The following is a 19,065-nucleotide window of genomic DNA, read 5'->3' as shown; positions in this document are numbered from 1 at the left end:
AATGAGATGCTGGTTGTAGTGGCAGTATACACTTCCGTCTCTACAGGATAAGTAACATCGTTTCTGGGAAGTCTGAAAGCTAAAGCATATCTGGCTCTGACAGGGGCAATCAGATTTATATAATTTTCTGACAGACAGTTAAGCTTAAAGCTGTACAAACTAGAAATATACTGTCAAGTAAAGTTAATATTTTAGAAGCCCAAGGTTTTATGAGGCAAGGCACAGACCTCTTTTCTTACAAAGATGCTGCTGCTTTCTCCTGTCTTTTCAGGAGCCCCATGCTGCCATCAGACAAGACCCCACACGTGCATAAATCTGATGTCTATTAATGGTAATAAAAAGAAGAGCATTTCAATGAGGGGTATGTTTGGACTAGATTCTAACATGACTTAGAGGCTTCAGTGTTTATATGAGAAGAGGCAGCACCAGTTGTCCTCCTTGGTTATAGCTGGAACGATAAATATGTTTTAAGCTCACTAATGCAGGGGAGATGATATGAAATGAGTTAAAAACTGAGGTTGGGTGATGATTTTCCAGCCAGCACAATGGTCCAAAGATGTCCAGAACCATTAAGGCAGTTCCTTATTACAGTCTTACGCTGTTTCAGTAGAATAATTTAGCAGTTCCTTGAGTTTTGGCACAATGTATCAAACCTAAGGATTAGCTAGTGCATGTAGCTACCAGCAAGGACATGTAGGCCGACCTTAGTCTGTTACGAATAATTCTTGCACCTCGACCGTGTATGTCTTGCTAGGGGGGTGGGTTGCTTTACGCTTGTTAGTTCTGTGTTTCAAGTTGCAAAATATAATGATGGAATATGTTAGTCAAAGAGTAGACTGCTGAAAGGGACAGCAGCAAACAGGTTTGTGCTGTGGAAACTCTTGTTAATAACGTGAGTTCTGCTCTACGAGTCATGACATCATGCACTGTGTCTGGGCAGTCTGACTGCACCCTAGAAATATGCACAGTGCCCCTCATGTGCACTGGTGACTGCAGAGCTTTGGGGACCCAAACTGAAACGTTTTAACAGGGTCTGACTTTAAGTAAGTCACAATTTGACAAAACCAGCTTGTGCAATGCATTTTGTTGAGATCCCACAAAACCTAAAGGATCTGGAGATGCCAAACAGTCTTGATGTGCTTGTAAATTTTTTTTTCTCCTGGGACTTCATAATTAGAAGAGAGTTTCTGTAGGTGAAGTGGGTTTGTCATGCAAGTATTAGTGCAGGATCAAAACCATCAGGCTTTTGCAGCACATTCTTTGCTCTTGGTTGTACCAAGTTCAAGGGGCATTCATACTTTTCCTCCCATTTGAGTGTGGTGTAGGATGAGGACAAAAGCTTGAAGGGTACAGGTCTCTGTCCAGGTGAAGAATGCAAATAATTAGGTTTTTACTTAAAAACTAAAAAAGCGAAACTGTTCTTCTGAGTAGCACAGCTTGTGCTTCAACTGTAATTCTGTAGAAAATTGTGCTACTTTAGGATCTCTTCCCTGGAGGCAGGCCTTAAATCTAATTTTCCCTCTTCTTACTCTTACAAAATAATTGCACCTGCTTATTCTACATTCAAGTGATTCCGCAGTGTAAGAATTTAACTAGGGATGATGGTTGCAAACTTTTGCTTTAAGATGATAGATGTCTTTTCCTGCTGCAAATACAATCTATTGTTTTTTTTTTTAAATGAAGTAGTTTTGAAACCTGAATGTCTCCTTAATGCTTTAACATCTCTTTTGTTTACATACCATGGGAAGGAAAAGAAACAAGTAGGTAGGAAATCAGTAAAAGGAGGTGGTAAAAGGAGGAAGAGGACAGAATACTTTAAAAAATGTTCTGTCTTCAGATGTAGATATTCCACATGCCTAGTCCCTATTTATCCATCCAACGGGAACTGACAGGAACTCATCATTTTGGAGGTTTGTCCATTTGAGTTAGGTGCCTTCATGCACTGTTTTGTGCTAGGAAGTGGGGCTAAATAGGTTCCTGTGGAGAAAAAGGTAGTTCCTAGAGTTGTGATGTTCTTCTAGCAGACTGTTTAGGGGGAGCAGCCAAACCCATTGGAGGAGGAAGAAGAGCAAATGAAAAAAATCAAAAGAAGCCTTTCAGGAATTTTACAGTACAGCATAACTGTGTGTCTCATTAAAATGATCTTCCTTTTATTATCCTTGCATTTAGTACAGTAGGGGTTTTGTTTGATGTTGCAATGACTTACGAGTGCTTGTGAAATGACAAAGTAGAATTCTGGTGAAAGGAGAGATGAATGATTGCCCTTAAAAGACCAAGGGATTCATAACAGTAGCTTTGCTTGGCAATACTTTTCTAGTTTGTAGAGCACTAGTTTGTATAGTCTTTCAGTGGGATGCAAATCTCTGATCATCTCTGTGCTGAATGTATATTTGTCTGGGTGGATGTTTGGTTAGGTTTCAGATATATTTTTGGTTTGGGTTTTTTACTTGGTGGTGATGGTGGTGGTTTCAGTCATCCCAGAAATTAGTGGCTAGCTGGTAATTTCAGCATGTCACATGGTGAAGAGATGATATTATGTCTGTATGGACTCCGCAGGGCTTGCATACAGAAAGCTGTAGCATTAGTGGAGCTACATCAGCTTAGATCAGGAGAAACTTTTCCACTTGACCCAATGTCCTGGTTTTGGCTGAGATAGGGTTAATTGTCTTTCTAGTAGCTGGTATAGTTCAGTATTTTGGATTTATTATAAAAATAATGTTAACAATACACTGATGTTTTTAGTTGTTGCTAGTTAGCTGTAATGTCTACACTAAGTCAAGGACTTTTCAGCTCCATCTGGGGATGGATGAGGAGTCCACCGAGAGTTTACGGGTCAGGATTAAAGGGAGGACAGGGACCAGTGACATTATAGTGGGGGTCACCCGACCGGGAAGACTGAGCAGATGAGGCCCACTATAGGCAGATAGGAGCAGCCTCACGTTCACAAGCCCTGGTCCTCACGGGGGACTTCAACAACCCTGATATCTGTTAGAGGGGCAACACAGCAGGACATAAACAATCCAGGAGGTTCCTGGAATGTGTTGATAATAACTTCCTTCTCCAAGTGATGGAGGAACCAATGAGGAGAGGTACCCTGCTGGACCTTGTTCTCACCAACAAGGAGGGGCTGCTGGGGAATGTGAAGCTCAAGAACAGCCTTGGCAGCAGTGACCATGAAATGGTGGAGTTCAAGATCCTCAGGGCAGCGAGGAGGGTGCACAGTACACTCACTACCCTGGACTTCAGGAGAGCAGACTTTGGCCTCTTCAGGGATCTGCTTGGTAGAGTACCATGTGACAAAGCCCAGGAGGGAAGAGGGGCCCAGGAAAGCTGGTTAGTATTTAAGGATCCCCTCCTCCAAGCTCAGGAGCAATGCATCCCAACAAAGAGGAAGTCAGGCAAAAATGTGAGGAGGCCTGCGTGGATGAACAAGGAGCTCCTGGACAAAGTCAAACACAAAAAGGAAGCCTACAGAGGGTGGAAACAAGGGCAGGTAGCCTGGGAGGACTACAGAGAAATTGTCTGAGCAGCCAGGGGTCAGGTTAGGAACGCCAAAGCCCCGACAGAATTAAATCTGGCCAGGGACATCAAGGGCAACAATGGAAGCTTCTATAGGTATGTCAGTGATAAAAGGAAGACTAGGGAAAATGTGGTCCCTCTCTGGAAGGAAACAGGAGACCTGGTTACCTGGGATATGGGGAAGGCTGAGGTACTCAATGACTCTTTTGTCTCAGTCTTCACTGGCAAGTGCTCGGGCCATGCCATCCAAGTCGCAGAAGGCAAAGGCAGGGACTGGGAAAACGAAGAACTGCCCACTGTAGGAGAAGGTCAGGTTTGAGACCATCTAAGGAACCTGAAGGTTCCTAAGTCCATGGGACCTAATGAGATGCATCCACGGGTCCTCAGGGAACTGGTGGATGAAGTGGCTAAGCCACTGTCCATTGTATTTGAGAAGTCCTGGCAGTCCGGTGAAGTTCCCACTGACTGGAAAAGGGAAAATATAACCCTCATTTTTAGAAAATAAAAAAAAAGAAGGACTCAGGGAACTACAGGCTGATCAGTCTTGCCTCTGTGCCCAGCAAGATCATGGAGCAGATCCTCCTGGAAACTATGCTAAGATACATGGAAAATAAGGAGGTGGCTGGTGACAGTGAACGTGGCTTCACTAAGGGAAAATCGTGCCTGATAAATCTGATGGCCTTCTGTGATGGGGTTACAGCACTGATGGAAGCATTTGTCATCTGCCTGGACTTGTGCAAGGCATTTGACACTGTCCTGCATGATATCCTTGTCTCTAAAGTGGAGAGACATGGACTTGATGGATGGACCACTTGGTGGATAAGGAATTGGATGGACAGTCATGCTCAAAGAGTTGCAGTCAATGGCTCAATGTCCAAGTGGAAACTGGTGATGAGTGGTGTTCCTCCGAGGTCAGTATTGGGACCAGCGCTGTTTAACATCTTTGTTGGTGACATGGACAGTGGGATCGAGAGCACCCTCGGCAAGTTTGCCGATGACACCAAGCTGTGTGGTGCAGTTGACACACTGGAGGGAAGGAATACCATCCAGAGGGATCTTGACAGATTGAGAGGTGGGCCCATGCTACGTGAAGTTCAACAAGACCAAGTGCAAGGTCCTGCATGTGGGTGGGTGCAATCCCAAGCACAACTACAGGCTGGGAGGAGAATGGATTGAGAGCAGCCCTGAGGAGAAGGACTTGGGGGTATTGATTGATGAGAAGCTCAACATAACCTGGCAAAGCACACTTGCAGCCCAGAAAGCCAACCATATCTTGGGCTGCATCAAAAGAAGCATGACCAGCAGCTCATGGGAGGTGATTCTGCCCATCTTCTCTGCTCTCGTGAGACCCCACCTAGAATACTGTGTTCAGCTCTCGGGCCCCCAACATAAGAAGGACATGGACCTTTTGCCTTTTGGAGCAAGTCCAGAGGAGAGCCACAAAGATGATCAGAGGGCTGGAGCACCTCTCCCATGAAGACAGGCTGAGAGAGTTGAGTTTGTTCAGCCTGAAGAAGAGGAGGCTCCAGGGAGATCTTATAGCAGCTTCCCAGTACTTAAAGCTGGAGTGGGACTTTTTACAAGGGCATCTAGCAACAGGACAAGGGGTAATGGTTTTAAGCTGAAGGAGGGTAAATTTAGATTAGAGTTTAGGAATAAGTTCTTTAGTGTGAGGGTGGTGAGGCACTGGAACAGGTTGCCCTGGAAGCGTTCAAGGTCAGATTGGATGAGGCTTTGAGCAACCTGGTCTAGTGGAGGGTGTCCCTGCCCAGGGCAGGGGGTTGGAACTAGATGATCTTTAAGGTCCTTTCCAACCCAAACCATTCTATGATTCTGTGAAATAGCGCTCTCTTTATAATCTGCTTGCTTAGGGTTTTTTATGGGTACTTTAATAACTCTTTTTGATTTTGGATCTTGTATTGCTTTACAAGTAATTCACAATTCCCTTTCCATCCTGCAGTTATTGGGCATTTTTACCTCTAATGTACATACAGTCTCCCTGGGTTTCATCAGAAATTGTGGGAGGTCATAAAGTTTAATATAGCCCCCTCTGAGTAATAAGAGATGGGCCTGAGTGTTAGGAAGCATCTCGACTCTCTGTTTGGATCTATTTTGTTCATAGTAATGACAAGCCTGCTCCCCTGTTCTTACTATCCAGAAAATGCAGTCTCCTAAAGTCTGAATCCAGATGCTAATGATGTAGGTTGGTCTTTTCCTGAAACTGACTGACTATCACACTGCAGTTAGCGGAAGACCTTCAATTATTACTTGATGAGATTCCCCATGTGAATCTGGCATGAGTATATTTAACACTTCCTATTTCTAATTACGAATATTCTGCAACATGTTAAAAATAGTCCAGAGGCTTTGGCCCTGTGTGCCCTACGGTATGTTAAGCCTTGTTTAGGCTTACTGCAACACTGTAATCAGCGTTCTTGTAGCCTGAGGGAATTTTCTCACGTTTCTTAATTTAATTAAGCATTTCACATTAAGTTTAATTATATGTTAAGATGGAGATTTCCTCCTGACCCTACAATAATAAGGGTTTAGAAACCAAAGTACAGTTTTCACAGATTTTCTTCTGGGACATCATCTTGTTTGATAGAGCAAATAATTTAACAGAGTTTTTAAAATTCTGAGTTTTTGAGACGTCTGTTTCTATTTATCTCCACTCAACTTGTTGGAAGCAAACGAGACAGGTCTCAACAATGCACTCATTAGAAATGAGGACCACATCTACACCGTCTGCTCTTATCTGATAGTTGTAAGTTTGCATCGGTGCAGTGCCCCCCTAAAAATCCTGACAAGTAATCACTTTTTGGGAATTTTTCATTCTCTGTTTTGAGGCCACGTAGTGAGTTTGTGCCACATCTTTGTGCACTGACAGCATTGAACAATCTGACTGTCTGCTAGGAACTTTAGGTACCATGTAATATAAATAGTTGTGCAGGTAGCTATGCTTATCTTAATTAAAATGCTGAAGTATCATGTGAAAGGTCTGTTGGTGTCTTGAGAGAGTACTGTTGCAGTTATTTCACCAATAATGGAGATATTTCCATATTTGTACTCAGTGGGATTACACTTTTTCCCATTTTTATGTGAGGGTGACTGAAATTGCAGATTGCTCATTGATCCTTTGGGCAGAAGCTATTTCTACATGCTAAACACATGCATGCTGAAGGAATTCATGAAGGCTGTTTTTTCAGTCTCCCAGCTGGCTTATGATAGCACAACATGAAATTCTAGAAACAGCAGAGTCCCATCAACATCACATCTGTTCAAATTGCTTGTATTTTAGCTTCCATACTGAAGTTCATAAATATGAAAGGGAAGAAGGCTCACGGTTATGTCTGATATGCAGCACATTTTATGGTGTAAAAATTTACTGTAACTATTTTAGTCAAATACATTATTCTGTCATGACCTGGATATAAACACAGTAATTTTACCTTTTATATAAACAGTTTTCACATCAAAAAAAGGTTTGTTTTACAGTATTTCTATGCAGAAAAAAAATCTGCTATAAAAGGTAAACTGCCGGCTGTGTTGATTTCAGTAGATTTTAGTATAAATCACCTTTATGAAGCAAGGAGGCTTGGAGCCATCCCACCTTGCTTTCTCTCCCCAGGTCAGCTCCTCACAGCAGGAAGGGAAGTATTCAGAGGCAACTTGAAAGCCAGTTGTCCCTGTGGAGATCCTGTTTCTTCTCCATGGTCTGCTGGTCGTATGGGGCCTGCCCTGCTGATTTTAGGCATTACATTTCAGTGGAAGGCTGAGCTTGGACCTGATTGTCTCTGCAGCATCATTTAAGGGTGGAAATTTTGTAGGTGAGAAATACCGGACCAAGTCCCTTACCTTGAAAAGTTATCTTAGCTCATCGAGTGATTTTCATAGGCCACATCACAGAGTAGTTTTGCTTTACAAAGTGTGTCTATGCTTTGAAACTTACTTATTTGGTGCCATACTTAAATATAGCTTTCAGGATCAGCAGATCAGAGCCTCTTTGGGCCTATGCTGCTCTGAGCACAGCATTTCCATCTCTTGTGAATTTAGCATGGTTCTTGTGGTACTTCTTTTCCTGTGGTCTTGTCTTTCTGAATCAAGTCAACGAAGTCTGCAGCACCCAAAGAGATGCTTGGAAATCACCTTATATTGAATACACTTTTTTTTTTTTTTAAAGTAAGAAAGAAGGACTTTACTTCCTTTCTTTTCTCATCTACTTTAAGGGGGTTTTGTGTTTTGTTTTGTGTTGTTTTTTTTTTTTTTCTTTTGGTGAAGCCAGTGTCTTGATTTTACAGCCTAACTTGTTATTTTGGAATACTTATAGTTGGCAGCATGGGGATGGATACAAAAATACAAAGGTTTCATATGATTCCAGGAAAGAATAGACAGTTCATTCCCAGGGATCTATGCCAATAGTTGTCAGAGAATACTGATGAAAAGCCTATTATTCATAAGAAAATGAGCAGGTGTGTCTGAATACACAAGGTGAACTAGTCTGTCGAATAAGAAGATCCTGATTTTATGTGATCATTTTTCAGGGCAAATCCTCCTTTAAGGTTCTTGCATGAGTCATTTCTGCCTTTAGCTTCTCTGCTTCAGAATGATAAACACTGGCTCACATCTGTTGGTGTTTGGATTTGTACTTTAAGAGGAACTGATAATGAGAAATATAACTTTTTCCCCCAGGTTAGCACAAAAGCAAATGTTGCATTGAGTTACACATTATATATGTCTTTTGATTGAAAATAAAGATGACAATTTTTTTCTTTAAGTTAAATAGCTTCAAGGTCCTAGTAACTATTACTAGTTTTTGAAACTATTTGTAGATGCCCCATCCCTGGAAGTGTTCAAGGCCAGGTTGGATGGGGCTTTGGGAAACCTGGTCTAGTGGAGTGTTGGAACTAGATGATCTTTAAGGTCCCTTCCAACCCAAACCATTCTATGATTCTATAAAACTAACATTATGTTGGTTTCATATTTCAGTTTAAATTTTCTCTTTTTTAAGCAAAATATAATATAATCCTTGCAAAGTATTTAGCTGAGGGGGAGAGTTTTCTTGATATAAACCAGAAAGTCAGCAATGAACATACAAGTTCTCTCTTTTTGTAATGAAGCTTGCTCTTGAATTTTGAGGTTACCACTTTTTGACTTTTTTTTTTTTTTTAAAAAAAGAGGCATTGGTGATCCATTTGCTGTTTTAATAAATCTTTTGTTTTGATGCATTAAAAGTGGCTTTACAATTCCAGGTCTTTCCAAATATTCCATGAACACAGGCATACTTCATCTTGGATCTAGGGATTGTCATACATTCTTGAGCATCGGGAAAATACCCCAGTGGTGGTATCATATTTTACTTATTAGGTACCAGGACAAATTAGTTATTGTGTGCTCATTTATACTGTATTCAGATGATTTACTGGCACCAGACCAAAACTTTGTCATCAGCTTTCAGCACTGCTCCTGAAGCATGAGAGAAAGGAGATGCTGAGCTGGGTAGGGAGTATATACAACTGAACACTTATTTCTTAACTGATACATGGGTATTCTCATAGCACTAGTTGACCCCTTCCACATTCTGCTTGGGTGCAAACAGCATACAGGAAAAGATGTGGCACTGGAAAAAGAACATTATGCCAGAACTGCATGTATCATCTAGTAACTACACATTTCCTTAAGGCCATGGCCTATCTCCACCATCTGTGGTAGGAATCCACTTGAGGCTTTCTAACTATGTGGGCTATTCAGGCTTTCTAACTATGTGGGACAGTTTTTGTGTCCTGCCTAACTGTGGAGTCTCCAGAGGCCAGTTAGCTCAAGGATACGTGCAGGGTATTGCACCCTGCCCCTTCCCAGTGTCATGGATCAGATGAAAACAGTACAGTAAACATAACTGTGTAGAAAGGCTGACCAGTGCATCATGGGACAAACTCAGTAGCAGGGAGGAGCATGGAGAAGGAAGAGCAGAGAGAACTGAGGATAAATTGAACAGGACTGAGAGCAGGTTTCCTGGGGCAGCGGTGAGGGATTTCCAGTGGAGACACTGGATGGGCAGCACGGTGCGTTTGTGGAGCAGGTTTGGAGTTGGAAGGACCCAGTGCTGCTCAGCGGCTGTGTCAGGCTGCAGTGAGCTTTGTGCCTTTCTTGGCAGGTCAGAGAGCCCATTGGCAGGGTAGAGGGGCCGTAATAAATATTGAACAGGTAGCAACCAGCGTAAGAGGCTAGCAACATTATGTCCTTCAAGGAAACTTTAAAGGATTACTTCCTAAGGAGCAAAAGCAGGCAATTTTCACATCATTGCTCTTAGCTGTGTTTTCTTCTAAACAGCTACAGACCTTAAGCAGGGAGCTAGCAGGGGTTAAGGTGTTTGGCAGTGCCAATCGGAGGAGAAACATCCCTTTGGCATGCTTGGCTCAGCGGTGAGGCTGAAAACATTGCAAAAATGTTTAGAGATGAGGTATGCAACCAGTTACATTGCCTGTGTTTCTTCCTCCATTAAGACAAGCTTTTTTATTATTGCTAATTTTACAAAGGGCAAAATAATTTTATTGTTGCTAATTTTACAAATCAGCCATTATTTCCCCATCTGTATAAGCAGAGAGCATGGGAGAGTTAGGTCTGTGTATGAAAGAGGATGCAGTCAGTACCTACCCAGAAAAAAGATTGTTGGCTCTCAGAGTGGTTGAAAACTGAGAAGGTGCTTTGCTAAATGTTTCAGATAGAGGAGTTGAATGTTAGCCTGCTGAGGCCTCAATTTTCCACAAGCAGCATCCCTCCTCTATGCTGTTTTTAAGTTATTTTTGAGTTGGTTTATTAGCTGCAATTTTAAACTCATGACACAGAACTTTTCTGAGAAGGGAGCCTTGGAAGCTGTTTGAAAATTGATATCGTGAACCTATAGGACCAATAATTGAAGTGGTTTCTTGAAAGTGGTGAAATCAAATTAGCAACCCAATTTGCCTAGGATTTTCAAGGGCGGGGGGGGAAAGGCACTCTTATTTTTGTCTGTGATCACTGCCTTGAAGATAAATGACTTTGCTCCTTGCTGCAGGCCAGCGTACGTACCCTTAGACACTATACAACATCTTTTTGTTTTGTAATTGATTTTTTTATTAGAAATTTTCAGAACAATTTCAAACTCAAATATTTTCCCTCTGCCCTTTTATTTCTTTCTTGCTCTCTGGCTGATTTAGCTGTCAGTATAGCACACTGACAAATAAATCATTGTCAGGGCTCAGTTCCCCAGTGCACAAGAGTCATGAGTCCCAAACTAACCCTGCAGTCGTGCAAAGGTCCTTACTTCATAGCTTTATCAAAGCTTGCTGACTTTGCAGCATGCCATAGTGAAGGCAAACGCATGACATGAAAGACAGTATCTTCTGTACCCAAAAACTAGACTAGAAACAAAGGTGCCATATAGATGCTATATAAATGCAATATTTAACACAGGCAGTGTGACTTCTTTTGCAAGGCAGGTGGCCTGATGTGTTAAGCAGCGCAGAATGAGCTGGGTGACCAACGTTAGGATGTTCTGTGTGACCTTGAGCGAGTAGATTCCTGTAATCACAGCTCAGTTTCCATTCCTGTTTCACAACACAGTTGTTACATACTTGGAATGAAGAGCAGGCTCTTAGTATTGGGCTTTCGTACCTATCTGATTTCATGTATACAGTGCAAATAGTGCTAATAAGCCATACTGGAAAAGCCTCTTTCTGACAGTCTCTGGGCCAATTACTGTGACTCAGTGCTTGCCCTCAGAGCAATGGAAGGATACAGTATGCATTGCATCTCATAACTCCACTGACAGTCTTTGAGGGTTTTGCTAGAACCTCAGAAGATACTAGTTTATTGCTAAATATTTTGCCTTTTCTCCTTTTCACAAACATTAAAATTTCAGACCTTGCGCCCTGCAGAGGAAAGCTTAAAAATACAAACATGTTTGGTGAAAGTAGATGAAACCCAGCAAAGCCTAAACTTCAACTTTAACTGATCATATGGTAAAAAGGCAAATGAGTATTTGGGAATTTTGTGTGATGTTGTTTCAGCTTAAGCATGCTAGTGCTGATTTTATGGGGTCTGTGGGTTCCTGTGTGCTGTAATCAATTAATGTTTTCAACTTCTTGCTGTACTGCAGACATTTGTAGCGAGCAGAAGGCATCAGATGTAGGATAGTGAACTTTTGAACTGCTGCTAAAGCAAAATGTGCTAAACTGTAAAGTGAAAGGTGATGCCACCAGCAGCCTTGGAAATTCACTTCATTTAGTTTTTCAAGGATAAGAAACAGATGAGAGAACCTCTTTTTTTCAAGTTACTTTCCTCGCTGAGGAAAAAAGTAAATTCACCTTTTAAGACAAATTAGAAATCAGTCCTAGCCACTTGCCCAAGGAAGACCAAAGAACAAACATATGAACATTAGAAGTGTAGAAGAGTATGCTATTATAACTGTAAGCTTGCAGAAAGTTAATCAAAATGAAGCAAGAGGGGACAGAGAGACAGCAAAGACGTGAAAAGGCAAGGAACCTCCAGACAACGCCCCTAACAGATACCATGTTTACATTGTTAAAAATGGGGAAACCAATCTTTGTGTGCATATTATCAGTAAATGAGTGTTTTAATAATAACTTATCTATGTGATCACTTTTATTTCTCTTTGCAAGGAGAGCAGCTCTAAAAAGAAATATTGCTGTAAGATATTTTGACTAGTGGAAAGGAAATAGAAGCAAGTCTGGATTTATTATTTAACTTTGTGGGGTGTTGGATTTTTGTGGGTGGTTTATTTGTTTTTGTTTTGGAGGGTTTTTTTTGTAAGGGTAGGGAGAATTGTGTCATGGTCTGCATTTGGCACCCATCGTGCAGCATCACAGTTACTATGGTGTTAGCAGATCGGGTAGCAGTGTGAGTGTCAGAGACTGTTGAAAGGCCACAACTACCATGTTTTGTTTCATGGGGTGGTGTCAAAGACTGCTGAAGAGCCACAAGTAACCTGCTCTGTCTCAAACAACTCGTGCTTGCGGCGGGAGCTGCGGAGGTGGGGCGATGAGTTGCCTCCCTCTACCCCTGGTAACCTTCCAGCAGCTGCTTTGGGCCTGTGCCGGACACCTGGGACCTAGAGGAGCTGCCCAGCCCAATTCCAGAACTCTCTGGGATGTCAAACTGCACAGATGTGAACCCCTGAACCTTGCAGAATAATGGACTGTGCAGGTGCAGAACATCTGCATGTTACGCCCGGAGGGTGATCCCTGAGGGCAGAACAGCGTAAAGGCGAGCACGTGCGGCACACTGTTGTTGACCCACCACCTGTGGACCGAGGCACTATTCCTGTGACAACATTGCAGGATCCAAGGGTGGTGATACCTGTTCTATCCTCTATTTTTCTTCTTTTCTTTCTGTCTTCCTCTTCTTCTCCTTTTCTCTTAAGAAACTTACGCGTTGTAAAACCGCTTGTTGCCTTTGCCAGATAAATTTGCCTAGTTGTCGGTTGTACTTCTTGTTGTTTGTGGCAAGTGTTTTACGCCATTATCCGAACGGTTGCCAATTGTTGATGCCTAGCCCGTGGATTGTTAATAAAACTCTGTTACATTGTTCCTCCGAGTCATTACTGTGACTCATTCAATTCGCGGCTCTGCTGGGCGGGACTCGCACCGTTGGGGGATAAAAAGATTCATCTCCCTCGCAACCCACTGAGTGGGACAAGACAGTGAATTGGAGTCAAACTGTAATCTCCTAATCCAAGTCATTGGTTGGGTTGAAATCAGTGGGGTCACCACTGGTGTAAAACTGAGTGTGATCAGCAAAAGGGGAGTCAGTGGTGTACGACATGATCTTGTGTCTGTATCTTCTGTGACTGCACGCAGACTGCATCTCCAAAAGATGGATGGCTGGTGATTGGTTGTGTCTGTACTGCACAGTGGCTTTCAGTGCCCTTCTCCCGATCATCCGTGCTTGGGAATGTATGAGTATCTTGGCTCCCTTGCTGCCTGTTATCCGGGTCTCTCTTTGAGAACAGTCAGGATATATTCCTCAGAAGCAGAGCACACATGCAACCTGTGAAAATTGCTAGGAGACCCATGGAAAGAACTGGAGTGGTAGCATGACTGGAAGATGGCAATACTCAAATCAAACATGGTGAAAGAAAAATGCTGCAAATTCAGAACAGAAGGATGTTGCTTAGGAGCACAAATTCCATTTTGCTGGTAGTGCTGCTTCTGTCCTACATTTTGAAAGTTTTGCCTAGAGGTATGTAATTAGATGCCTGAAAAGAGGTTTCAGGAGTCTGACCTTAGGTCCTGTAATTGACATTTTATGCTTATGGGCACTTAAGAAAGGAAGTATGCCTTGGGATGCATTTCTTTTTAGGATGACTATCTGTGCCTGTTTGCCATCTTACTTCTGATTCTCATACCCCTCCATTATTGAGCATGAGTCCCTTGCTTCCCCGTAGGGAGAGATAGATGAGCAGACATGTAAATGAACCTTCTGTAACTCGTGCACAGGATTTCATAGTCTGTCACAGAGGAGCAATCGTCTGTCACATTAATATGGTTCTTATTACAGTATTTATGTCAAAACCCCTGTCTTTCATAATTTTCATTAGCATGAAAAGTAAGGTTTTAACAACTATGGTAATAGGTAATAATGTAGCATTAGAACATAAACCTAGTGACGATACAGATACCCATGAAATGACAAGAAGATGTTATAATTTGCTTCCAGCACTTATTTTGGGGACAGATTTGTGTAGGTGGCCTAATTTTTAGTAAGTATTCACTATAATTATCAGAACTAACAGGAACACTTGGCAAAGAGGAAAAAGAAATCTTTGGATTGTAATTAAAGATGAGAGCTAGTAGTTACAGTTACAAATGACCAGCTTTCTGGCAGTGCTTGGTGCACGTTCCCTTCCTAATTCTGACCGATGTGTGTCTAAATGTTATAGTTACAGGAGGGCTTGTTGCCAGAATCTGTGACTTTGGTAAAGGAAGGACACTTTAAAACCAGCGTGTGTTCACAGGCACAGGTGGGCTAAATGGTAACTGAAGTGAACCAGATCTCTTTCTAATTGTTAGAATATGCTTTATTACTGTCAGAACTGTGAAGCACTTTGCAAAGTCGGTGAAGCCCCCTTTAAATAACCAGAGGAGAAGTTGGTCAGTCATGAAAATTTAGCTAAACAGCTGAGGTAAAGGCAGCCATTATTTGACTGCACAGGACCATTCAGGGGAATGGTATAAGGCAGGGAAAATACAGAAAGGGATAATTTCTCTGTACAGTAAGGAAAGCAAAAGGACTTTAGTTATCTAAACTAGCACTTGAACAAAAAGTTACAGTTAATTTGCAATGTAATGGAGTGTTTAATGGCTTTCAGTGGTCAGGAAGTTGTTTTTAGAAAGAGTGTGGATAACAGTTTTAAAGGCATCCAAGTGATTTACAGCATTTGTGGACTGCACAGTGCATTGTGGTGCTGAGAAGGCCCAGGCTACTATCATCTGCTCTGGTGCCAGAGCTGAATCCAAAGCCAAGGTCTCTTGTCAGCACTGCTGCTGATCTAGAGAGCCCTGAGTTCCTCCACCCCGTGCACACGTATTAGCAGGCTTAGAGCTATCTTGAGGACTGTACGTAGCCCTGCATTGCTTTCCACAATAATAGTCCATTTGCTTTGGCCACAGTGATAATTTTTACCTTGTAGCACTGTCTTCTCTGACTGGCCTCTGGGATCAAGCACCGCATACTTGCACATCTGTTCATGCCACATGCCTGCGACCAATTTGTGCATGATCAGGCAATGCTTCTCTCTGGGACTCAAGTCCTAGTTTTTGGATCCATCTAGTATAGGTGATGATGGGATTCTGCTTTCACTGCTAACCTAATGCTTTCAAAGAGCCATTGCAACTTCCCACATGGCTTCCCACATTGTGGTTTGCGAGCAGGCTCCATCACTGTTTTCTGCATCACTTGGATTTTCTTGGTCACAGCTTCTATATACTAAAATATATTGTGCCTCCTTGGGAAAGAAGTTGGCAGCATGAAGTCTGTCTGCATGAAGATGGTGAGACTCCATAAAGTGGGATGTGAATTTACTGTGTGTGAACTTGTGTGCTCTCTTTCCCTGTGCAAATCCCTGCACCCAGCAGCAGGAGACTGCCTGCCACCATGAGCATCTGGCCAGCGGTTTCAGCAACTGTGCTGGGAGTTTAGGCTCCATCTCAGTGCACTGAATTGTTCAAGCAGACCTCTGGTTAGTGACAAGGTGTATTTGTCAACTGCAGCCCTTTTTTTCCTGCTCATGAGTTAATCAGTCATTGTCACTTCCGTAACTGAGCTGCATGTTACCACTGTTGATTTGTGATGCAGAACATTTTGTCTGGTAGAGATCAGAGCAATCCGCAGATGAAGGTGAGTGCTCTCATCCCCATTTAACTGATGGGAAAACAGCGATGAAAAACAACTTCTGCAAAGCAGCAGAGCTGATAGTTAGCCATTGGGAATAAAATTCTATCTCTTACCATCCCTACGGATACTTCATAAATTTCAAGTGTGCATAATGTGCAGTTTGAGACATGTTTTGATATATATCCTTTTGACAGACAAATCATAGCCTATCTTTGTGTTTCCAGATAGGATGAGCCTGATTCTTAAAATGAGATTTCCAGTGTGAATATTCATGTTCACAAAACAAAATTCCACTTATTTAAGTATTCTGTGGTAGCCATAGGTTTAAGCACATACTCTTGCCTGGTAGCTTGCTCACTACAGCATTCACAAAAAGAGTTTGCAACCTGGAATTGGATACAAAGTGAATTCATGTGAAGTAGACAAATAGTTGTCTGTGCAGTAGTTACCATCACTTTACCTCATTTTCAAAATCAGAGTTCAGTTCCACATGAATAATGAAACATCTTTTGTTATATCTATCATCTTTGTTTCAATGCAGTAGATAATTCATGAGCACGAGAGGCACATGGAGTCCAGGCTGTCAGCTGGTGCCAGTTTGTGCCCGGAGAGAATCTGGCTCCATCCCTGTCTCCCTCAAGAGTCTCTCCCCTTTGAAGCACACGCAGAGCAAAAGGAATGGCTGCATTATGCGACTACGGAGGTCAAGAAGATGGCTGGTTACACTGTCAAGCATTCAAAATATTGTTGTACAGGCAATGACTTCTCCAAAGTCTGTTCTGAAATGAACTGGCAGTTTCAAGTTACTCTGATAGATGGAAATTAAATACCTTTAGATTTGCAATGGGTTGATGCAGCCCCTACTCTCTAATTACGCTAGACCTTCCAGCAACCGTGACTGGTTTCCTGGGTTAGAAAAATTCTCCTTGTATCTTTTATCTCCTGCCCTCTCCGCATTCAGGAGAGTCACGCTTGGCAGTGTAACCGTAACCTTTGGACAGTGCGTGCCTGCATACGCAGGCGTGCAAATCTGCTGAGATTTATACTTCCGTTCCCCAGATGCATCTGCAGGGTGACATCTGCCTACTGATGGTGAAAGACAGGCAGGAATAAATGCTGCAGGCTTTTTTATAAAAATGCTGGTGCCTCTATATTTACGTAGCAGTGCGGCCTGATTATTCCAGAGCTCTGAGGCTTATCCCAAGATGATGATTTTTACATCAAAAGTAGATTAATGGAAGTTGACAGCCTCGTGTCCATCCAAACACAGTGTGAAGTGATAATAAGTATAGAATTGCTAGTCAGTAGGGTCCCATGTCACATACTCAGACTAGATAAATGATGAATATGTAATGAAATTACATAGAATTGAGACAGATGGCTCTAGCTTTTGATAAATGCATATATCTTCACAATCAGATAATAATGCCAATGTGTGGAAGATCAATTGGGATATAACAACTTTGAAAATGAAAATCATTTCTCTGCTTTCACTTTAAGATGCGCATTTAAATCAGAATCAAGCTTAATTTAATTATAACATTTTTTTCATCATGAAATTAAACCAGAAGATGAAAAGAAACCCTGGGAAAAAATACAGGGACATTTTAATCTTATTTTGCTTTGAACTGTAGTTATTTATCCTACTGCATATAATGAAATACAATCGCCAAAAAGAAAAGACAATTATTTTCTCTCCAATAAACGTTAAGATAGATTGATGGTCCCCACTATAAAAAGGACTAAATGAAATTCTTGACACCTTTTCAGGAAGATGTCATTTTGTTCCTAAGAACTCTGGTTATGAGGAAGCTTATAATACGGTCCACCTGTTATTGATAGGGATGTTTAATATTTTACTGACTATTTAAGGTGCAAAGTCCTTGAAATAAATCAAACTCTCCTTCTCTCTCTTGATTTTACTATTTTACTTCAGGTACATCTTTCAGAGAATTGACATGATTGACTAGGGACATTGTGTAAAAATTATCATTTGAAATAATGTCATTACCAAAAAGTAAGGATTTTTGAGAACAAAATAATTATGAAGCTCATTAAATTCACAGTTTCTGCATATTGTAGATTAGTGAAAGAGTAATGGCAGCAATTCAGCACATAATTTTGCACAGTGGTTGTGTATTATCTGAATTACTGTCACTTTCTTTGAATTTAAAGTCCTTGCTTGTGTAGATAAACAAATGTATCTGTCCCTCATTTGCATGGGATTTAGGATATCTTTAGGTGAAGTGGAAGTAGCTTGTGGTTTTCTGCAGCCAATCAGCGAAAATTTGAGTACTAGTTATCACAAAAAAAATATACCAGCTAGATCTGATGTGTTAGGTGCCGTACCAATATGCAAAAAGGGTATTGCAGGTATGAAGATTTTATAATCTCTTCTCTTCAGATGAGATTTCTTGAGTTGAGAGGGAGGAAATGTGGCACAGAATGGAGAAGCAGCTTTCCTAAAATGGGTAAAAGCAGTAGTAGGTGGGAGCCCAGTAGTCCTCTGTGCTTTGTAGATGTCTGCAATGCTCCCATAGGAAAAGGTTCAGGTGAGACAGTACCTTGTGTGTCTGCAGAGATCCTGAATCAGCAGCTGGCGCAAGAGAAGGTAAATCAAGCTTATCCTGCAGTTTGGGGCTCAGCGCATAAATTGCTTTGATGTCTTCTGGAGAGCATGAGAGGATGACACATGAGTTAATGCTGCAGTGGCCTTGCATGAGGAGTATACAGTTTATACCGCACTGAGGAACAAACAAACGAGTCTTTTTGCATATCAGTTGAAACAAAAAGTATGAGATCCCTTTTGCATTTAGCACTATCTAGGCTCAAGAGACATGTGGCTTTCCAAAGCCTCCCGAATGCAGTGGGAACCCTTCTTTTAATTTCAGCCGTCTTTGCAGGCAGTACGAGTACTGCTGTGTATTGGCTCGCAGTGGAAGTGGGGCGAAAGCCCTGCCCCTCTCAAGCAGGAGGGCACTGATGCTCCCAGGGGAAACCCTTGTTGGTGTAGGAAGAACTTCTGCCTCGCAGGCTGCTGGCTGCAGAGCCATCACAGCAGGAGCGCATCTCCTCCCACAGTTTGCCACCTCCTCAGTGCTTCCAAAAATCACTTACGGCTTTCTCAAGCCAAGTTACCTAAAGCTGGAAGCTTCC

The sequence above is a fragment of the Grus americana genome, chromosome 4 (assembly GCF_028858705.1).
Source record: "Grus americana isolate bGruAme1 chromosome 4, bGruAme1.mat, whole genome shotgun sequence".
In the NCBI taxonomy this organism is placed as follows: Eukaryota; Metazoa; Chordata; class Aves; order Gruiformes; family Gruidae; genus Grus; species Grus americana.
The sequence above is the reverse complement of the archived record's forward strand: the minus strand, read 5'-3'. Positions refer to the sequence as shown.